Source organism: Leptodactylus fuscus, chromosome 4 (genome assembly GCF_031893055.1).
Source record: "Leptodactylus fuscus isolate aLepFus1 chromosome 4, aLepFus1.hap2, whole genome shotgun sequence".
Lineage (NCBI taxonomy): Eukaryota > Metazoa > Chordata > Amphibia > Anura > Leptodactylidae > Leptodactylus > Leptodactylus fuscus.
The window spans coordinates 154,525,741-154,549,188 of NC_134268.1; the positions used below are offsets into that span (position 1 = coordinate 154,525,741).

Sequence of the window (23,448 nt, forward strand, 5' to 3'; positions counted from 1 at the left end):
GGTTAGAGGCTCCCTCCACCATGAATTTGCCCAAACTGGGCTGTTTAGAGGCTCCCTCCACCATGAATTGGTCCAAACTGGGGTTTTTAGAGGCTCCCTCCACCATGAATTGGTCCAAACTGGGCTGTTTAGAGGCTCCCTTCACCATGAATTGGTCCAAACTGGGGTTTTTAGAGGCTCCCTCCACCATGAATTGGTCCAAACTGGGCTGGTTAGAGGCTCCCTCCACCATGAATTAGCCCAAACTGGGCTGGTTAGAGGCTCCCTCCACCATGAATTTGCCCAAACTGGGCTGTTTAGAGGCTCCCTCCACCATGAATTGGTCCAAACTGGGGGTTTTAGAGGCTCCCTCCACCATGAATTGGTCCAAACTGGGCTGGTTAGAGGCTCCCTCCACCATGAATTTGCCCAAACTGGGCTGTTTAGAGGCTCCCTCCACCATGAATTGGTCCAAACTGGGATTTTTAGAGGCTCCCTCCACCATGAATTGGTCCCAACTGGGGGTTTTTAGAGGCTCCCTCCACCATGAATTTGCCCAAACTGGGCTGTTTAGAGGCTCCCTCCATCATGAATTGGTCCAAACTGGGGTTTTTAGAGGCTCCCTCCACCATGAATTGGTCCAAACTGGGGTTTTTAGAGGCTCCCTCCACCATGAATTGGTCCAAACTGGGGTTTTTAGAGGCTCCCTCCACCATGAATTTGCCCAAACTCTGCTGGTTAGAGGCTCAATCCACCCTGATTTTCAAAACAAATGTTGGTGCCAACCTCAACTTACTACAAGGGCCAAATTCACTGCTGGTGACAAGCTCTCCTCACTGCAAGTGCCAAATACACATGTTTCAAGGTGTTTTCCTACTGTCAGAGAGGTGGTATTGAGTGTGTAAAGTGTGTAGTTGTTAGGCTGTGATGTTGGGGTAATAGAGGGTCTTTGGTGTGTTAGATGCCCCCAGACATGCTTCCCCTGCTGTCCCAGTGTCATTCCAGAGGTGTTGGCATCATTTCCTGGGGTGTCATAGTGGACTTGGTGACCCTCCAGACACGGATTTGGGTTTCCCCCTTAACGAGTATCTGTTCCCCATAGACTATAATGGGGTTCGAAACCCGTTCGAACACACGAACATTGAGCGGCTGTTCGAATCGAATTTCGAACCTCGAACATTTTAGTGTTCGCTCATCTCTACTGCTAACTACTAATACTTCTATGAAACTTGAAGGACAGAGTAACTGTATCCATGCTTCACATTGCAAAGAAGTCTCTACACACAGCGAAGAAGATTCTCCTGATGTTACTGTTACAGATGGTCCTGGCAATAAGCCCACATAGAACATTTGACAATAAGTGGGACAATAAGTTTTTTTCTTTAAACATCATATGATCTTGAATGAAGATCTGAATGTGTCAGATTGTAGGATATGTACTCATAGCCCCATATTAGCATCAGTCATGTTACATATAGCTGTTTTCATAACACAACAGGAAATGTTTGAAGTAATGATACATAGTATAAGCAAGTGAATGTCAGTAAAGTTGCAGTAATAAGCTTATGTTTATTTTGTTTGAGAAATACAAAGCAGACTGAAAATAACAGGCCAGAACTATGATTGAGATTAATTTGGAATACAGGAATATATGAGGGGAATTTGGAAAGGTCCAGCAGTAGACGTTATGTCACTGAAGTACCTAAATATGAATTCCTGTATCCAATTATCTCAAAATGGGGGAATTGTTAGGATCACATCCTCCATCTTGTATTTTTGTCAGCCATCTTGTAACCTTTTTCTTATATAAGCTTCATAAGGATGTCAGTTTAGAGTCTAAGAGACCCCTTTAGGGGATAAGGCGTGTGGAATGTTGATGGTTGGGTTATAACTCCTTATCTGTTTGTGGTGATCCTTAGCCACAAACCGGACTGGGCAGACAGCATGTGATCATTATCTCTCTTGCTGTGATATATACATCTAGAATTAGTGTAAGATGTTGGTTTACACATAAATATTGTAAATTCTTCTGTATGTCATGAGAAAGGTCATCCCAGGTTGGAGTATAATAATGAGATGCAGACCTTATCCAATAGTCATGTGCCACAGCTTATGTTATAACCAATCATGTCAAAGTCCAACCTGCTTTTGTCTGTATAAATGCTAACTTTCTGTAACAATAAATCAGAATCCATTTTGATACACTACCATCTGTGTCTTTGTGGTTCTCCAGGCTAAGGATGGCTGTAGCCGATCTTGGCCTGTTATTTAAATTGAAACAACAACAACATAAGCTCTGGGGCTATTATGACCCCAACACCGCCGATGGCATTTTTTGATTTTCGTTTTTGACTCCCCTCCTTCTAAACCCCATAGCTTTTTTATTTCTCCGCTCCCAGAGCCATATGAGGTCTTAATTTTTGCGGGACAAATTTTTCTTCATGATGCTACCATTAATTATTCTATATAATGTACTGGGAAGCAGGAAAAAAATTCAGAATGGGGTGGATTTGAAGAAAAAATGCATTTCTGCGACTTTCTTACGGGCTTTGGTTTTATGGCTTTCACTGTGCAGCCAAAATGACATGTCCCCTATATTCTGTGTTTCGGTACGGTTCCAGGGATACCAAATTTATATGGTTTTATTTACATTTTGACCCCTAAAAAAAAATTCCAAAACTGTGTTAAAAATTTTTTTTTCTAAAAGTCGCCATATTCCGACGGCCATAACTTTTTTATACGTAAGTGTACGGGGATGCATAGGGCGTCTTTTTTTGCGGGGTTGGGTGTACTTTTTAGTTCTTCCATTTTCAGAAAATGTTATTGCTTTGATCACTTTTTATTGAAATTTTTATCAGAATTAAAACAGTGAAAAAACGGCGGTTTGGCACTTTCGACTATTTTTCCCGCTATGGCGTTTACCGAACAGGAAAAATATTTTTATAGATTTGTAGAGCGGGCGATTTCGGACGCGGTGATACCTAACATGTATATGTTTCACAGTTTATCTACTTTTATATGTGTTCTAGGGAAAGGGGGGTGATTTGAACTTTTAATTCTTTTTATATTTTTTTATATTTTTTTTAACTTTTTTTTTTAATTTTTTTTTTGCATTTATTAGACCCCCTAGGGGTGTTGAACCCCAGGGGTCTGATCACTAATGCAATGCATTGCAAAAAAGCATCCTTTCTTTTGCAGGCTGCATATACCAGCCTGCAAAAGAGAGGATTTGCAGACAAGCCTGGGAGCCTGTACAAGGCTCCCGGCTGTCATGGCAACGGGACGTCAGCCCTGGAGCATGCTCCAGGAGCCGGCTATCCCGCCTTTGACCGCGGCGCCGGAGGGGTTAATGCCTCCGATCGGTCCGGGGACCGATCGGAGGCATTAGAGCCGGTTGTCTACTGCTTAAAGCAGTAGACACCCGGCGGCTATGGCGGCCGCCCGGCTCCCGGGCAGTCGCCATAGTTACAGACCCGACATGCACCGTACTATTATGGCGCATGTCGGGAAGGGGTTAAATGACCCAATTTGTAAAAGTAGACCCCTTCAGGTATTCTTTGAGGGGTATAGTGAGCATTTTGATCAAACAAATATTATTTTGCAAGAATTATTACAAATGATGAAAAAAATTAAATTTTCATTTTCTTCAAATATATATCATTTTAAAGCCAGTTTTTTTTGCACACAACACATCAAAAAGAAGAAACACACCCCAAAATATATCACCCCACTTCTCCCGTGTTAAAAAATGTACACTTTGTGGCCTTAGTCCTATGTACGGACATACAGTAGGGCCCAAGAGGTAGGGAGGGCCAAATGGATTTCAAAACACAAAATTTTGCTTGCAGATATTTTAGGCCCATTGCACATTTCAACAAGATTTGAGATACCAAAGCAATTGAAAACCCCCATAAATGACCCCATTTTATAAACTAGACCCCTTAAGGTATTCATTAAGGGGTATAGTGAGTACTTTGGCCCCATAAATTTTGAGAAAATTTGCATCAAACAAAAAAATTTCATATTTATTTACACAAAAGTGTCATTTTATAGGCAGGTTTTTTTGCACATATCACATGAAAATGCAGAAAAACACCCCAAAATAGATGACCCCATTTCTCCCATGTTAAAAAATGCACACTTCGTGGCCTTAATCCTATGTACGGACGCACGGTAGGGCCCAAAAAGAAGGGAGCACCAACTGGATTTTAAGACACAAATTTTGCTTCTAAATGTTTCAGGCCCATTGCGCATTCAAACAAGATTTGAGTTACCAAAACAATTGAAAACCCCAATAAATGACACCATTTTATAAACTAGACCCCTTGAGGTATTCATTGAGGGGTATAGTGAGTATTTTGACCCCATAGATTTTAAAAGAATTTGTGTCAAACAAAAAATTCTCATATTTTTTACACAAAAGAGTCATTTTAAAGGCAGTTTTTTTACACAACAACGCATGAAAATGAAGAAAAACACCCCAAAATAGATGGCCCCATTTCTCCCGTGTTCAAAAATGTACACTTTGTGGCCTTAATCCTATGTATGGACGCACAGTAGGCCCCAAAAAGATGGGAGCACCAACTGGATTTCAAGACACAAATTTTGCTTGCAGATATTTTAGGCCCATTGCACATTCAAACAAGATTTGAGTTACCAAAACAATTGAAACCCCCCATAAATGACCCCATTTGATAAACTAGACCCCTTAAGGTATTCATTGAGGTGTATAGTGAGTATTTTGACCCTATAGCCGTTTCACAGATTTTACTAACTTAGGGATGTGTAGGTTAAAATTTACTAAAATGTCCCTTTTAACCCCTTGTGAAAATAAAAACTTTGGGGATAAAGAAAAAAAGGCCCCCATAGTTTGTTACACAATTTCTCCTGAACACGGAAATACCCTATATGTGGCCATAATCTGCTGTATGGGAACATGGCGGGGCTCAAAATGCAAAGAGCGCTATTTGGCTTTTGGAGAGCAGATTTTGCTGGAATAGTTTTGAGGTGCCATGTCGCATTTGCTGAGCCCCTAAAGTATCAATACAATGGAAACCCCTCAAAAGTGACCCCATTTTAAAAACTACACCCTTCAAAGAATGTATCAAGGCATATTATCACTTTGAGCCTAAAAATTCTTCCCAAAAATTAATGTACAAAATGAAAATTGAAATTTTTAAAGAAATCTGCCATTTCGGTGCCCAATACATTGCACCCACTTTGTGTTGTCAGAGACCTGCACTCCTAAAACTATTAAGTGGGCCATCCCCAGGGGCAAAAAATTATATATGTGGGTGTAAACTGCTGCTTGGGCACACAGCAGGGCTCAGAAGGGAAGGAGCACTGCACTTTTTAGATTTTGGGGTACAGAGTTAGAGGGACCCTCTGGGCACCATGACATTTTTTCAGGGCCCTGGAGGTGACAGTAAACTGGAATTCTCCAAGAGGTGACCCCATTTTGTAGGGGCAATTTTAGGGTCTTCGCAAATGTGACATGGTGTCCAAAAACGAAGAATCTAAATCTGCACTCCAAAAGCACATATCACTCCTTCACATCTGTGCCCTGCTGGGTACCCAAATAGCAGTGTATGCCCACATGTATGACACTGGTGTACCCCAGATAACGTACTTAATGCCATATGTGGGTAGAAATGGCTATTTGGGTACAGCCGGGCACAGAAGGGAAGGAGCGCCATTTTGGTTTTTGGAGCACAGTTTGGTTTTTGGAAGTCATGCCACTTTTGTAAAGCCCCTGAATTGCCAATAAAGTGGAATCCGCAAACATGTCACTGCATTTTGGACACTAGCCCACTGATGGGATTTATCAAGTGGCGTAGCGAGCGTTTTAACCCTTGAGTGTTGCATTTATTTAGTTTCCAGAAATGAAATCGCAACTGATAATGAGAAGTTAAAAATGAAAATTTTCCAGAGATTCGCCATTTCAGTGCGCAACATGTTGTGGCCAACTTATGTCAGCAGAGATACACACTCCAAAAACTGTTAAGTGGGTATCCCGGGCACAACAGCTTTTAGAGCGTTCATCTCTGATACAAGTCGGGCACAATATATTACGCACTGAAATCACGTATTCCTGGAAAAATGGTAATTTTCACCTTTCACAATCAGCTTCGTATTCATTTATGGATAATAAGTTATAGCAACGCTTGGGAGTTAAAAATGCTCTTTGTACCCCTGGATAAATCCTTCAGGGGTGTAGTTTCCAAAATAACGTCACATATCAGGGGATTCCACTTTACTGGCGCTTCAGCTCTGCAAAAGTGTCATGGCATCCAAAAACCAAACTGTCTGCGCTCCAAAAACCCAATAACCCTTCTTCCCTTCTGTGTCCGGCTGTGCCCTAATATCAGTTTATTCCCACATATGACATTCCGTCCATTATCCCGGGTACACCAGTGTCATACATGTGTCATACATGTGGCATAAACTGCAGTTTGGGCGCTCAGCAGGGCGCAGAAGGGAAGGAGCGCGATGCGGCTTTTGGAGTACAGATTCAGATGTTTGGTATCTGGACGCCATGTCATGTTTGTAGAGCTTGTAAGGTACCAGAAAAGTGGATTCCCCAAAGGAGTGACCCCATTTTGAAAACTGCACCCCTCAAAGAATTTATCATGGGGTGTAGTGAGTATTAGTATCCCAGACGTGACTGCACAGTGGATGGCAAAGAGGGAATATATAAGCTGGGCGGAGGACATTGCAGACACCAAATTCCCTACTATGTTCCAGTAGCTCCTATGACTGGGGGAGTTGCTCTGGGGGTCACTTTGGGGGTCACTTCTGGTGTCTTTTCGCTCATAAGCTGTAAATCTGGGGTGTCCCCTGATATCCTCTCGCACCGCTTATATATTCCCTTCCTGACGCAGCCAACCGTGTTCTAATAATTTGGCGATTTTGTTTTTTTTTGCCTTCACATTGCTAGATACTATATTTTCTTTATTTTTCTGGTGACATGGCCATATAAGGGCTTGTTGTTTGCGGGATGAGATGCATTTTGTAATGACACCATTTTTGGGTACTTACAACTTATTGAATACATTTTATTAACCCTTTTTTGCTGGATTTAAAAAAGAAAAAAATCAATTCTGGTATTGAGTTTTACCTTTTAAATTTTGTGCCATGCAGCGTACAGTATAAGTAACATATCTTTATTCTGCGGGTCGGTACGGTTACAGCGATTTATATTATTTTTTTATGCGATACTAATTCTGTAGAATAAAAACACATTTGGGGACATAAATCAGTGATTTTTGCATTGCCATCTTCTGAGAGGCGTAACATTTTTATTTTTTGGTTGACAGTATTGGTTGGGGGCTTATTTTTTGTGTGACAACTTGAGCTTTTTATTGGTACTATTGTGGGGTGGATATGACTTTTTGATCACTTTTTATAGCATATTTTGTAAGGCAAGATGCGAAAAATCACTACTTTCTGCGTTTTTTTTCTCTTTTTTTTTTCCGACGTGCACCGTGTACATTAAATATTGTTTCAGTTTTATTGTACAGATTGTTACGGACGCAACGATACCAAACATGCATTGTTTTTATTAATTTTTAGGTTTTTTTTATATAATTCATTTTCTATTAAAAAAAAAGGATTTTTGGGGCTTTATAACTTTATTCATTTTTATTATAAACTTTATTGATTTTTCACTTTTTTTCTCTTTCTTTTTCATGTGTCCCTTTAGGACACTTGGATTAGTGATGCTTTGATAAAAGCATCACTAATTCTCTATTAGACGCTGCAGGACACAGCAGTCAGTGTCTTGCAGCGTCTAGAGGAAGTCAGTCGCAGGGGCTTCCTGCGGCTGACTTCCTCTTAACTTGGGCAGGATCAAGCAGGTATCGGGGGTCTTTAGCAGTCTGGGGTCACTGGCCAGACCCCAGACTGCATGTTGGAGACACTGGCACCCCCCCCCGATCTCGCCGCGGGGGGTGCCTATACCGCCGGCACCATCACGGAACCGCTTCAGTTCCGTGATCATGTTTGATCACGGAACTGAAGGGGTTAAAAAAACCCGATCGGAGACCCCTCCGATGGGGGGTAATGCAGCAGGGTCTTAGCTGTAAGATACAGCTAAGATCCGCTCCATTTACGTCGGCACTGACAGGGAATCCTTCCCTGACTACCCGACATAATTTTACTATAGGGCAGTCAGAAAGGACCTGTCAGTGCCGACGTAATTTTACTATGGGCCGGTCGTTAAGGGGTTAAAGGAACGAGAAGACCAGAAAAAGGTACCCTGTAAGAAATTCAGGGCAACAGGGACATTCATAAGTTTCCCATGGATCTTTGCTTCTACTACTTATTCATCTATAAATGAAATAGACAGAGGTTTCCGGCACTTACAGACCTAAAACATAATAGTTCACCAACCTTTCATACAACTTAATTTCATCTAGTAGAGCCAGTGACTAGCTAGTGGGGTGGGGGAGCTGAGGGGGCAGCTGCCCGGCCTACCGACTCTGTGAGGCCCACATTGGGCCCGCCATTGATACATTCTTTACTTTTAGCTAGTGAATCCCCGCTGACCAGCTGTATGAAGGGGCCATGGCGATTGTTTATATCACACACTGTCTGTTTTATAGTGACTGTGTGATGTAATTACAGTTTTGTCACATAGATACGTATAGGACGAGGCTGGAGTTACATTACATGGCTGCTATAAAATAAATGATACTATGTAAACAGAGAAGGGGGTCACAACACTTATATAAACAGAGAAGGAGCCACGACGTTTACATATGTACCACAGTTTATTCAAACAGCTGATCAGTGGGGGTCCCGGGTTTTGGAACCCCACTGATTTTTTTATTTTTTTTTATTGCTGACCAGTAAAATGAGTGTACGGAGGAGTGGCTAGTCTCTTCACAATGTGAATAGATAAGAGAGGGGATGGTTTACTCAAGCAAGTTAGCAAACAATTATCTTTGTTCACTGGACTGAACATCTTACAGCTTAGAAAACTTTACTATACACTTGTATTTACTTCAGGCTGCCTGCGTTACTGCTGATGGGATGTTTGTCAGACAGCTTTCCTGACTGTATTCATACGGGATCTTTTTAGCTGCATCATTCCTGCATGTATTTGCCCTATATTTGCAGTTCATTATTCCAGGCTTCACTTAGGCTTTTCTGAGCTATGTGTTTGCTATTGTACAATAACTTCTGGCAGTATTATAATCAAACCAGCAATAGTGATACTGGATAGGAGAGGGGTCAGACTACACCTATTTGTCCACGGCCTCAGAGAAAAATGTAAAATGTGCTACAGCCATAATGCTGATAAAAGCAGTAGAAAAAGTGTGAGATCATCATGTATGATGGCTTATACAGTTAGTCATAGAATAGACCGCCTAGCAAGAACCTGCAGATATTTCAACTTTTCATCAGTTACCATTTAAGGTTGTTGTACTTTGTTGATCCGTTTTTGATTGTACTCAGGTTTAGTTTTACCATGGAAATCAAACCCTTAAACAATGGTGATTTTATTATACACACACACCCTGTATATCTTTACATTGACTACAAAAAGGTAACATCTTGGTGAAAATGTATCCCATGAGGTTACATTATTCATTCAGCATGTATTGTATATTAAACAGCCTTATAAAATCCAGTGCTACTATTCAATCAGACGCAGAAGAATGCATGCATTTTAGTTAGCATTTCATGTCATTAAATTAAAAGGTTATCTACAAGTTACTAAACTAAGTTTTACATAAGAATTTTAGTTCATAAAACACAAACTTTGAAATTTGTGTTCAAATTCAAATGAGATATTTAAAATCTATGGAACAATAATATTTAATATATGCAGTTTTATCTGTTCAGTCAGAGCCTTGTCATTTAGAAACATATTTTCCCCAAATTAAGTAGGATATGTTTCTGCAAGGTCACAATTTTTGCAGTTGAAAACTATTCTAATCTTGGTGGACACATCAAGTATTCAGCACCCTGCTGCAAACCTGTATAAATACAATGTAATTAATCTGTTCTGGCTTTGGAGTTCCATCGTTCACAAGTACAGAGAAAAAAAACAGATAAATAATAATTATTGAACTGACAGTATACATCATTATGGTAGAAGGATATTGTCGTCCTTATACAGAACTGTAATACCGTACAATGAAGCACTGAATACACTTTAGCACTATGCGAGAATTTCAAGACTTGAATGTGGATCCTTATGGTTACAATCAGTTTTGCCCTGACTAGACTCAGGCTAGGTTCACAACTGTCTTTGGGTTTCAGTTCGGGGGTCTGCTTGGGGACCCCACGAACGGAAACAATCGCATAAAAAAGCGGTTATCTTAGGAGAACCGCAGACCCTTAGGCCGAGTTCACATGGAGTATTCTGGCTCGTGATTTGGTACGTAGACGCCGCGGGATCTTTTGCAGACCGTATACACTCATTGTTTTCAATGGGAGCCGGTACCGTATACGCGGCGTTATTTTGCGACGGCCGCAAAATAGCGCCGCGTATACGGTACCGGCTCCCATTAAAAACAATGGGAGCATATACGGCCCGCAAAAGATCCCGCGGCGTCTACGTACCAAATCACGAGCCAGAATACTCCGTGTGAACCCGGCCTTACACTGTAATGGGGTCCGTGTGGTTTCCGCCCGAAAAGGGCTTCCTGCACTTTTTTCTTTGCATCTTTCATGCAGAGAGGGGGACGGAGTCCCCAAATGTTGTGCAAGCGATGATGTGAACTCATCTTAAGGCACAAAGTATTTTACTCTTAAGCCCTCAAGGAGGTGCAATAAGATCCCCTAGAGAGCAGCAACCAAAACAGTCATTAGTAGACAGCAGCAATGACAGGTGAAGAGAAAGCCCAGACATGGAAAAGGTATAGGGACACAGCAGCAGGACTGGAAGTGGACAAAGGAGCAGGAGAGGAACAGGGTTTATTATAGAGCCAGGTATTACCAACAAAAAAAAAAGGCTGCAGTGGAGCCAGGCTACTATTTATAATTTGCAGCAGGTTAGGCACCAGCATTTCTATTTGCTAACCCACTGTGAACGTGCAAAGTGCGGCTCCAGACAACTGATACAATAAACATAATTCAGTGAAAGAAGTTTCTGAAAATAAATATTATTGTTCATATAATGAAAAGTTATACAGTTTTTCAGTTATATTTTCTGTATCAATTCTTCACAACTTTCTCTGCTTGCTGTCATCCTTTGTTTACTTCCAGTGAATAAAAGTAAGTCCATGATCATGTAAGGGGGTGTTCCAGTAACTAGGAAAGGTAGGAGCCCGTGGTGAACTTTTCACATGCCCCAACCCCCCCCCCCCCACGAGGCGTACATGGGCATGCAGGCTGTATGTGAACAAGAGGGTGACGTGGGGTGCAGGGTGTGTCTAAGCAAGAAGGGAAACGGGGGTACAAGCAAGAGGGGGAATGAGGGTGCAAGGTGTGTGCAAGCAAGAGGGTGATGTGGAGGAGGAAACCCCTCATTCCACCACACTCTTGCTCACACACAGCCTGCACCCACAAGTCACCCTCTTTGCTCACACATAGCCTGCACGCCCATGTACCCCTCTTATATAGGGCGGAATGGGGGATGTAGACTGTGAGCAAGAGGGGTACATGGGTGTGGAAGCTGTGTGTGAGAAAGGAAGGAATGGGGGTGCAGACTCTCTCACACACAGCCTGCACACTCATGTACCCTTCTTCCTCACAGATAGCCTACAACCCATTCCCCTTTATTGTACTCAATCCTGTTAGCTCTGCCCACACAATACTTTGATTCTATCTTAGTTGGTTAAAGGACCTTTGATGACATAATGTCACAGGTAATGTAACCTACTAGTATAGATGCCGGCACAGGTCTTGGGGACAGTAGGCAGGAAATAGAAGTTTCTCCTGCCTGCTGTCATTATGCAAGTGCTGGGAGGTAGGGGCTCGGACAGCAGGCACACGGGAAAACCAATTTTTTTTTTTAGTAGACACAGTCAGACATATAGGACTTTGTGTCCATCCAAAAAAAACTATTTCCCTGCGGAGAGGCTGCATACAGACACTGGTGGTTTGCTTTAAAGGAACTGATAAAGAAAGTACATTGGAAAATAGTATAACTTCACATTATATAAAACAGTGAGATTTACCGTATATACTGTATAAGCTGACTTTTTCAGCACAATTTTTATACTCGAGTCAGGGTCCACGGAGCACAGAGACCTGCAAGGACCTGCATAAGTTAAACAAAGGGGAAGGTCCTTTAGTGTACTGCTCTGTGATTGGCTTGTCATGTAGGTGACGTGACTGTGATGTCATCAAAGGTCCTGTAGCCACTAGAATGTAACATCTGCAGATAAGTCAGTGGCCATTATATGCAGGATTCATTGTGTCTTATAGAAGAAGTCTGCCGTATCGAGGAGAGGAAGCTACAGTAAAGTGAAAGTAAAACACACAGGTACATGCTGAGGTTACTATTCCTAGTAATGTCAGGCATTTGGGGTTATTAACTTTGTTTCAGTAACTCCATGTGCCTCACATTAATAGCAGTTAACCCCATCATATCCCTCATATTAACCCCAGTGTGTGGGTACTAATAAAGGACCTTAAATATGAAGATACCTCATTATTACCTCCATATGTCCCACATATCAGTAACTCTTATGTGAGGCACACAGGGGGTTAATGTGAGGGACATGATGGGGTTAACTGCTATTACTATGAGGCACATGGAGTTATTAAACTTTAATGCACATGACCAGACATTTTATCTGCAATGGTGGATTTATACTCGAGTCAATAAGTTTTCCCAGTTTTTTGTGGTAAAATCAGGGGCCTCGGCTTATATTTGGGTCAGCTTATACTCGAGTATATATGGTAATTGCTGAAACAGGACAACCCCTTTAATTAATTGTTTCATTTGTCAGATAATATGTACAATGTATTGGAAGTTTTTAAAGCCTGCAAATAAAAGTCAACCAATGATGGGCTTACAGAGAAGCCAAAGTGAATATGCTTATCAACAAATCTATCACATTTCCATATCTTTCCTATTGTGATTGGGAACAATTCTTTATATATATATATATATATATATATATATATATATATATATATATATATATATATATATATATATACATACACACTCACCGGCCACTTTATTAGGTACACCTGTCCAACTGCTCGTTAACACTTAATTTCTAATCAGCCAATCACATGGCGGCAACTCAGTGCATTTAGGCATGTAGACATGGTCAAGACAATCTCCTGCAGTTCAAACCGAGCATCAGTATGGGGAAGAAAGGTGATTTGAGTGCCTTTGAACGTGGCATGGTTGTTGGTGCCAGAAGGGCTGGTCTGAGTATTTCAGAAACTGCTGATCTACTGGGATTTTCATGCACAACCATCTCTAGGGTTTACAGAGAATGGTCCGAAAAAGAAAAAACATCCAGTGAGCGGCAGTTCTGTGGGCGGAAATGCGTTGTTGATGCCAGAGGTCAGAGGAGAATGGCCAGACTGGTTCGAGCTGATAGAAAGGCAACAGTGACTCAAATAGCCACCCGTTACAACCAAGGTAGCCAGAAAAGCATCTCTGAATGCACAGTACGTCGAACTTTGAGGCAGATGGGCTACAGCAGCAGAAGACCACACCGGGTGCCACTCCTTTCAGCTAAGAACAGGAAACTGAGGCTACAATTTGCACAAGCTCATCGAAATTGGACAATTGAAGATTGGAAAAACGTTGCCTGGTCTGATGAGTCTCGATTTCTGCTGCGACATTCGGATGGTAGGGTCAGAATTTGGCGTCAACAACATGAAAGCATGGATCCATCCTGCCTTGTATCAACTGTTCAGGCTGGTGGTGGTGGTGTCATGGTGTGGGGAATATTTTCTTGGCACTCTTTGGGCCCCTTGGTACCAATTGAGCATCGTTGCAACGCCAAAGCCTACCTGAGTATTGTTGCTGACCATGTCCATCCCTTTATGACCACAATGTACCCAACATCTGATGGCTACTTTCAGCAGGATAATGCGCCATGTCATAAAGCTGGAATCATCTCAGACTGGTTTCTTGAACATGACAATGAGTTCACTGTACTTCAATGGCCTCCACAGTCACCAGATCTCAATCCAATAGAGCATCTTTGGGATGTGGTGGAACGGGAGATTTGCATCATGGATGTGCAGCCGACAAATCTGCGGCAACTGTGTGATGCCATCATGTCAATATGGACCAAAATCTCTGAGGAATGCTTCCAGAACCTTGTTGTATCTATGCCACGAAGAATTGAGGCAGTTCTGAAGGCAAAAGGGGGTCCAACCCGTTACTAGCATAGTGTACCTAATAAAGTGGCCGGTGAGTGTATATTATGGTTACTGTTTACTTAATCCCTTCATGTTTTACATAAAGCACCTCAAAAATCATAAGCACACTTTAAATATGTACTATCTAAACTTTTTTGAGCAAATCAATGAAAAAAATGAACTTGAAAAATGTGTTCTGGAACCACGGTAACTGCAAACAATGAAATGTGACAACATTTCATAAACGATATAGTGGAGGTGACGATGTTAATTACATATATTTCTAAGTAGCTCTAAGATTAGCAGTGGGAAGAAAACTGGTGTGTGAAAGAAGCATGAAATGTAATCCATAGCAGCTGTCTAATTTAGCAGCAAGAGAAAAAAAAAAAACTGACTCATTCTTCATAGACATAAAATGACTCCTTGTGATATGAAGTGACCTAGAACCTGCCTTCTGAAGTGAGTCAAAAGAATAAATCCTCTTATTTTACCATTTTTGCACATTTATCTATTATGAAGAGCAGTTCTTTTCCGTGGTGTAACACATTGGGACAACAGGGAAAAATGGCTGGCCAGTAATACATTTTAATGAAATCTCTGATGAGGAAAAGCTTTTCTTTTATTAGTTGAGGATGGACATCTAGGTTTGGAGAGAATTACAAAGAAATGAAGTACTAGTTCATCATCTATACAAAGCCGGTAATTGGTCATTATGTTTTCTACACGGTGTTAGAAGGAGCAAGAAGGGATCGACAAGCAGGTCAGAGAGAAAAGTCTCTAGATTTATTAGAAAAACCATTAGTGGCTAAAGTTAAACAAAGTAACTTTTTATATTATTTATTTATTTTGTGCTGAGTTGTGGTTTCTTCTAAAAAGGTAGCTGCAATTTTGCTTTTTTTTTTTTTTCCCATGCCTTTCCACCCTACTCTGTAAATATACAGCATTGGGAGCCCCTACCCATGCCCCACTGCTCTGATCATATACTACCTCATCTCCGCTGCGCTCTGCTTCCTATGTGATATCACATATAGAAAATACTTGGAAAAGGGGACCACACGGTGGCTCAGTGGTTAGCACTGCAGCCTTGCAGCACTGGAGTCCTGGTGTTCAAATCCCGCCAAGGGCAAAAAACCATTTTGGATGGAGCTTCTGAATACAATCCAGCCTAAGAGTTGGTTCAGATCTGCTTTTTTATTCCGTCCAGAAGGAGTCCGCATGGAGACACCCCCCCCCCCCAAAAAAAAAAGGAATATAAATGCAATTGCAAGTACTGTAAAAGCACACAGACCCTATAGACTATAATGGGGTCCGTGTGCTTGCTGTGCACTGCCCACATAAATGATTTGTGTGGGCAGTGCATGGCAAGCACATGGACCCTATTATAGTCTATGGGGTCGGTGTGCATTTACAGCACAGTGCTTGCAGTTGCATTTGTATTCCGTTGGGGGGGGGGGGGAATCTCCATGTGGACTCCTTCCGGACGGAATTCAAAAGAAGATGTGAACAGGGCATATGAGTCACAGGCCACGTTGGTCACACTTTTGTAACCTGCACATTGGGGGCAGAATATAGTATGAAGAAGACTGCCCCAGCAATGATATTCCTAATAACGGTACCTCCAGTTCATGGAAAAGTTGCTATTTTTTTTGTTAGCTTTTTACTTCAAGTAAACCATTAGTGGTTATACTTTTAGACATGGTCTTCTGAAGACTTACAACAGGAAAGTGCCCCAGGGAATACTACTACCTTCATCTTTCACACAACAGGCTTCCTCTTCTCTACACCAGCCCTGAGAAGTGCTAGAGAGTAGGTCGAGAGAATATAGCCATCGTAAGACCATCCGTGACCAGCTACAATCTTGTCAATCTCCCTGCGTTTCTCTACTGGGTTGTTTAGGAATTTATGGTTAATGTTCCAAGTTGATTTTGATGCTGGAGAAACAACTTATAAGCCGATGAGACCTGATGACACATAATGCAGGTCTGCCTGCTGGAAAGAACTACAACTCCCATTCAGTACAGTAACCTGCATTACCAGACAGAACGCCTGCAAGAAGTTTGGATATTTTATAGCTATGCTCCCTGTAGGATATAAAACAAACCTACGCCTTTTGCTGGTAAAAAGGTACTGTACACTATTTGCAACCTGCTTACAAGCTCTCCTGACTGTTCTGTTTTAGTTAGTACTCTCCATAGTGTACCAATATTAAAGAATCTTATATCTTATAGCAACCTTCTGGAAGGCAACCTTCAGCACTCCAACTGTCGTAAAACTACAACTCCCAGCATGCATACTTGCTCTGCTGTTCTTGGTACTCTCATGGAAGTGAATGCGGCATGTTGGGAGTTGTAGCTTCACAGCAGCTGGAGTGTCAAAGGTTGCTGATCCCTGGCTTATAGTGTTGGACAATCCCATTGACATTTCTCTTGGAATTTTAAGAATAAATTGACCATTGGATGATACCTAGCTGGGGGAATTTCCCTACAATGACCAGCACAAGCAGTTGTGGCTGTGGTACATTGTATAGGAACACGTCTTGAGACAAGGGTAACCATTTGTTTTAAAGATGTGGAGGAATAACAAGAACAGCAAAAGTTAAGATGCTCCAGAATTTGTTTCATGGGGCATACAACTTATTTCTAAAACAAATATTTCAGTAGATTTCACAGATTCTCATTCAACATAAAGCTGAATTGCATCCCAAAGTATTTTTCTAACAAAGTATTAATCTTTTTGGATATTCCTTAAGAATATTTTAAGACAATTCACCTCCATCCCAACCACTATTCTTAAAAGCTTTGTTATATTTATTACACTGTGGCTTACAGTTGTCTTTTTGCTTATCCCAGCATTCTTATTTGGTGCATGATGGCCAAGACATAAAGTCACTTGAGAACCTAGTCGCATTCCTTACTGAAGGTAACTTGATAGTCTGTGACATGTATTGTTGGAAGAGTAATTTTAGGCTGGATTACACAGAAATATAGTATTTATAAACTTTAATTATTCATTTGAGAGAAGTAAAAGTTGTGAATCATTTTAAAACTAGGTTTGGTCATAACACCTTTATAGCAGTCCATACAAGTGTAACATTGGAAGAGGTCTTTTATTCGCTCTTTGAGGGTTATCTTTATATCCAAATGCAAGAAAATAGCAAGTGGGACCAATTCCTTTCATACTGCTGTGAATATATACAAGTCTCCTGTAACTGCTCTTTATGAAGGTGTCTTATTTACGAGGAGTGCTTTTTATGGAGGAGCTATAGACAGCACATTTATAGGTATCAGTCATGATGTCACACTGGAACTGCACCATTCCCCATCTACTGATTCTTATATTTTATCAGCAGAATATGGTGGAAAATAAAAATCCTGACGCTGACAACCTTGTTATGTGCTCTGTGCTGTACAGATTTTCAATCTTGAAGCAGTGTCAAGTTGTTTCAGATCCATTCGTCAAAGATACATTTGGTATGAAGACCAATGATGGCTGGTCAATCAATTAAATGATGTTGAGTCTCTGGCCAACCACTTCAATTATGTGAAATTTATGTTAACAGAGTGAAAACTGATGCAATTTATGAATTTAACCTCCCTCCCCCTTAAAAATGGATCAGGTGTCTGAGCTTCTGAAAATGCTGTAGGCATGCTGTAGATATCCTGCATAGGGATGAATATGGTTCATACATTGCCCAGTTTTCCCAGCCCAAAATCCATTAAGAGACTGGGTCTTCTTGGATCATAGTGATTTAAGATGCTATGAATTCCTGCCTCTTTGAAACTCTAGTGTCCTACACTATTGGACTAAGTGGAATATCAAGGAGGAAGGCACTCCTTTCATCTTAGATAGCCATGATGCAAGGAGCCTCCGGTCTCTGGACCATATTTATCCTGGGAAATTTGGACAATACACAGTTCGGATTATTCAGACCTTATTTATCCGTGTACATGGTGCCTAAAAGGAAAAGAACGAAATTCTCTGTTACAATGACTGACCTGACAGATATGCTGAGATAATGCAATAATTTCTGCTCTTGGTTATATGTCAGTTCACCAGGCACGCACTTGGGCAGTGTCTTCAATAATTCTCTGCTAATAGGTTAAAAACCCTGTGTATTCAGAAGAACATATCATAGCCAGCAAAAATCCTGTGAAGTTCACCGACGAACCTCACCATCCAGAACTACCAATCCTAGAAATTTAAGAAGAGACTGCTAATAAGAGAAAGTGCATGGAAATATAGACAAGAGCCTAGGTATGACCCACTACTAGATAGAGAGGGATCAGAAAGCACAAAACACCATCTCAGTTAATATAGATCAGGGGTTGGTAACCCCTGGTACACATGCCAAGAGAGTAACACAACCCATAACACCCTGCCATGACCGTTCATGATCGCTCTGCTCCCAATGCCAGTGAGAGTCAGGTGCACGCACCAATCTCTTCCATAGTTTAGTAGTGAATGTCACTCTGCCTCCACCACCGGTCCTGCATAAGTTTGCAGAGCGTGGTATGCTACAATAGAAGAGGCTCAGTGATGTGTACATTCACATGCTCCTCCTTTCACTGCCAAATTATGGACAGGATTGTTAGGAGCAGATGCTGGAGATTCATAGAACAGGGACTGAGTAATCATCTGGCATAAAGTACAAGCCACAGAGGTAGGAATTAATGTGTGGGGCACTAATATGGTTTAAACTCTGTAAGAGGGCACAAATGGGGCATCGTACTGTGCAGGGAGCATATACTAGGACATTACACTGTGCATAGGGGGCAATAAGGAGTATTATACCATGTACAGGGGGGCACTAAAGAGTGTTATGCCGTCTATAGGGAGACAGTAAGGAGAATTATACTGTGTATAGAGCTCCTCGCATTCTGCTATATATATATATATATATATATATATATATATATATATATACACACACTCACCGGCCACTTTATTAGGTACACCTGTCCAACTGCTCATTAACACTTAATTTCTAATCAGCCAATCACATGGCGGCAACTCAGTGCATTTAGGTATGTAGACATGGTCAAGACAATCTCCTGCAGTTCAAACCGAGCATCAGTATGGGGAAGAAAGGTGATTTGAGTGCCTTTGAACGTGGCATGGTTGTTGGTGCCAGAAGGGCTGGTCTGAGTATTTCAGAAACTGCTGATCTACTGGGATTTTCACGCACAACCATCTCTAGGGTTTACAGAGAATGGTCCGAAAAAGAAAAAACATCCAGTGAGCGGCAGTTCTGTGGGCGGAAATGCGTTGTTGATGCCAGAGGTCAGAGGAGAATGGCCAGACTGGTTCGAGCTGATAGAAAGGCAACAGTGACTCAAATAGCCACCCGTTACAACCAAGGTAGCCAGAAGAGCATCTCTGAACGCACAGTACGTCGAACTTTGAGGCAGATGGGCTACAGCAGCAGAAGACCACACCGGGTGCCACTCCTTTCAGCTAAGAACAGGAAACTGAGGCTACAATTTGCACAAGCTCATCGAAATTGGACAATTGAAGATTGGAAAAATGTTGCCTGGTCTGATGAGTCTCAATTTCTGCTGCGACATTCGGATGGTAGGGTCAGAATTTGGCGTCAACAACATGAAAGCATGGATCCATCCTGCCTTGTATCAACGGTTCAGGCTGGTGGTGGTGGTGTCATGGTGTGGGGAATATTTTCTTGGCACTCTTTGGGCCCCTTGGTACCAATTGAGCATCGTTGCAATGCCAAAGCCTACCTGAGTATTGTTGCTGACCATGTCCATCCCTTTATGACCACAATGTACCCAACATCTGATGGCTACTTTCAGCAGGATAATGCGCCATGTCATAAAGCTGGAATCATCTCAGACTGGTTTCTTGAACATGACAATGAGTTCACTGTACTCCAATGGCCTCCACAGTCACCAGATCTCAATCCAATAGAGCATCTTTGGGATGTGGTGGAACGGGAGATTCGCATCATGGATGTGCAGCCGACAAATCTGCGGCAACTGTGTGATGCCATCATGTCAATATGGACCAAAATCTCTGAGGAATGCTTCCAGCACCTTGTTGAATCTATGCCACGAAGAATTGAGGCAGTTCTGAAGGCAAAAGGGGGTCCAACCCGTTACTAGCATGGTGTACCTAATAAAGTGGCCGGTGAGTGTGTATATATATATATATATATATATACATACACACACACACACACACACACAGTATATATATATATATATATATATATATATATATATATATATATATATATATATATTTAAATTTTCAGGTTCAAACAGCTGTAATCTACTCTTTGCATTATAATGCATTATAATAACTTATGTAGAGGATGACAACATCAATTATTGTGCAGCACACCGACTACCTTGTCCTTGATTATTATTATTTTTTATTTTTTTATTTTTATTTTTTAAATTGGCACACCATACAAAAAAAAAAAAAAATAGATCAGAATATGCATATATGCAAATACGTAATTGAAAAGGAAACATGAGCGTGCATGAAAGAACAAAGCTCAGCAACAGGCTCTACAGACTAAGAAGACTGTAGCAGTCTAAGCTAAATAAGGGCCAAAATATCAAGGACTACTTAAGAGTTACCCTGAAATTGTAGGCGACCTCCAGGAAATCGGAAAAGAAATAAAAGCTTTCCACATGACTGCACTGTTATTCAGTGGTCTCCCTGAGAACAAAGGCACCTCACTATAAACACGACCAGAAAATACGATCATGTTAGAGAATGTTAAAGGCAAGATTGTGAAGGAGTACAAGCAAAAAAACAGTGCAACCAAAAGTGGAGTGCAAGAGCAGAATCTGCTTTAAAAGCACATCACACGGCACGTTACTGGAATGGACCCTTAGGCTGCACAGCAGTGTTTGGTCAGTGTATTTGTTCAGTGACAGAGAGCCAAAATTAGGAGTGGAGACTACACAGAGATCAGGTATAATAGAAATTATATATATATATATATATATATATATATATATATATATATATATATATATTTATTTTTATTTTTTTTATTTTTTGTAGATTGTGAGCCCCATATAGTGCTCACATTGTACATTTTTTCCCTAGCAGTATGTCTTTGGAGTATGGCAGGAAATCCATGCAAACACGGGTAGTACATACAAACTCCTTGCAGGTGTTTTATCCTTGGCCGGATTCGAACTCAGGACTCCCACGCTGCAAGGCTGCAGTGCTGGCCACTGAGCCACTATATTGCCCCTTAAGATATAATAGAAATATTTGTACCTATACTGTGTTTTTAACCCATTTCTAGTTTTGGCTCACAATGACTGATGAAAATTACTGTCCGAGTGAAAGCAGCCTAAGGCCCCTCGCAGACTTGGGATGGCTAGACCTGAACAGCTTAAAAGGCAAGGCAACAGCAAAAGGTCAACAGGGCTATGAAGGAAGAAGATGATACTTCACATTTTGAAGTTGCATTTAATACCATAGGTACATCAGAAAAACAAGCATTGGGTATAGACTGGAAAAAAAACAAGTCAAAGAGCTAATGATAAAAGCTTCGTTAACCTTGACCAAAGTATATCAGAAAGTCATCTTACCTAGTCATCTTAGTTTCGAAAGGAGATGGTTACCTTCAATGCCAAGTCTCCCGAAAACAAACCAGAAAGATCCCAGTAAAGGATATATTCTTGTTGTCAGTAAAGAAAATCACATGATGGGAACGTAGTTATATATGTGAAATGTAGAAAACAGGGCACTCACCCGCCACGGGATACATAAAACATTCGTTTTTATTTCATCCTCTTTAAAAAAAGGGTCAAACCTTGACCATCGGGGTACAGAAGACGGAATGATGCAAACTTCGTCACTAAGCACGAAACGATCGTCGCTGTTTGTTTCTTTGCATCATTCCGTCTTCTGTACCCCGATGGTCAAGGTTTAACCCTTTTTTTAAAGAGGATGAAATAAAAACGAATGTTTTATGTATCCCGTGGCGGGTGAGTGCCCTGTTTTCTACATTTCACATATGTCACTGCCTGTCTAGGTTTTTTCACAGTGAGCACCACCCTGGGATTTTATTTACTCCATGGTTTTTTGGCTGTTACAGCTGGAAGATTTGCCAATACTGACACAAGATTGTGAATACGAGCGCTGTTGCAGTAGTGCCGCTGACTACTTTGTTCTTTGGAACGTAGTTATATTCTAAGAAGATAACTACATCACTACAAGAGAGGGTGACATGCTTGCAGAAGGACAGATCCAAGATAAACTGTGCCAGCTAAAATACCCAATAGCTAACAAGCTCTTCAGGCCACCAAACATGAACTAAATGACTATTCTATTCATGTGTGGCACCTTAGTTACTTACCAAGAGTATTACAATTGGCCAATACAGTCAGATGATGACATTTACTAGCTGCCTTAAAGGTAAAAAGATACAAAATGTATTTCCTAATAGGGTATCACTAGAGCACTGCCACTGAAGTTACTACATATAGATGTGTGTGGCTCAATGAGTACCCAAATACCTGGAAGCAAGAACTATTTTCTCACATGTATTGATGACTATAATATGCTTACACGCTCCATAGAAGTCTAAAGTGCTACTATAAGTCAGTAGTACTGATAAACAAGTGGTGAAACACAAGCCATTTTAATAAGGACAATGTATTATGGGGAAACAAACATGGCAGCTTGTCAGACCAAACCAAATTGCAAGGTAAAGCCATTGTGGAAACTTCATATGAGCAATGGAACAAGACTGAACTAAAGTGCATAAGAATATTTGGACGTAAATCACTTATTCATGTTCATCAAAGTTGTACCTAGTTAGAGGCTACAATGAAACACTTTTTTGTGTATCTGATTATTGGGACCTCCAGCAGAGTGGAGTCTTCGAGTCCCATGTGTGAACACATATACACATATACTAACAACAATCTACAGTATTTAAGTTTATAGTACTGATGGATTTTTCTGGAGTAAAACTATATCAGTCCCCTAAAATTGAATGTGCTCCATTTTCACATGAGGCTCAGGGACTCCCATTCTTGTGATTCGGGGTTCCCAGTGATCGGACTCTGAGATTGGCTTGAGAGAAAACCTATTTAATTTGCATTGCCTACAGTCTTGACATTAGAAATTAATAGAGATGAGCGAGTACTGTTCGGATCAGCCGATCCAAACAGCACGCACGCATTGAAATGA

The 23,448-nt window shown here is 41.1% G+C and overlaps 1 long non-coding RNA gene across 1 annotated transcript in view; it reads right to left on the minus strand.

The window, feature by feature from the left end:
* LOC142201402 (uncharacterized) overlaps positions 1-23,448 on the minus strand; it is a 137,544-nt gene that overhangs the window by 79,232 nt on the left and 34,864 nt on the right. The gene's annotated exons all lie outside the window — the stretch shown is intronic.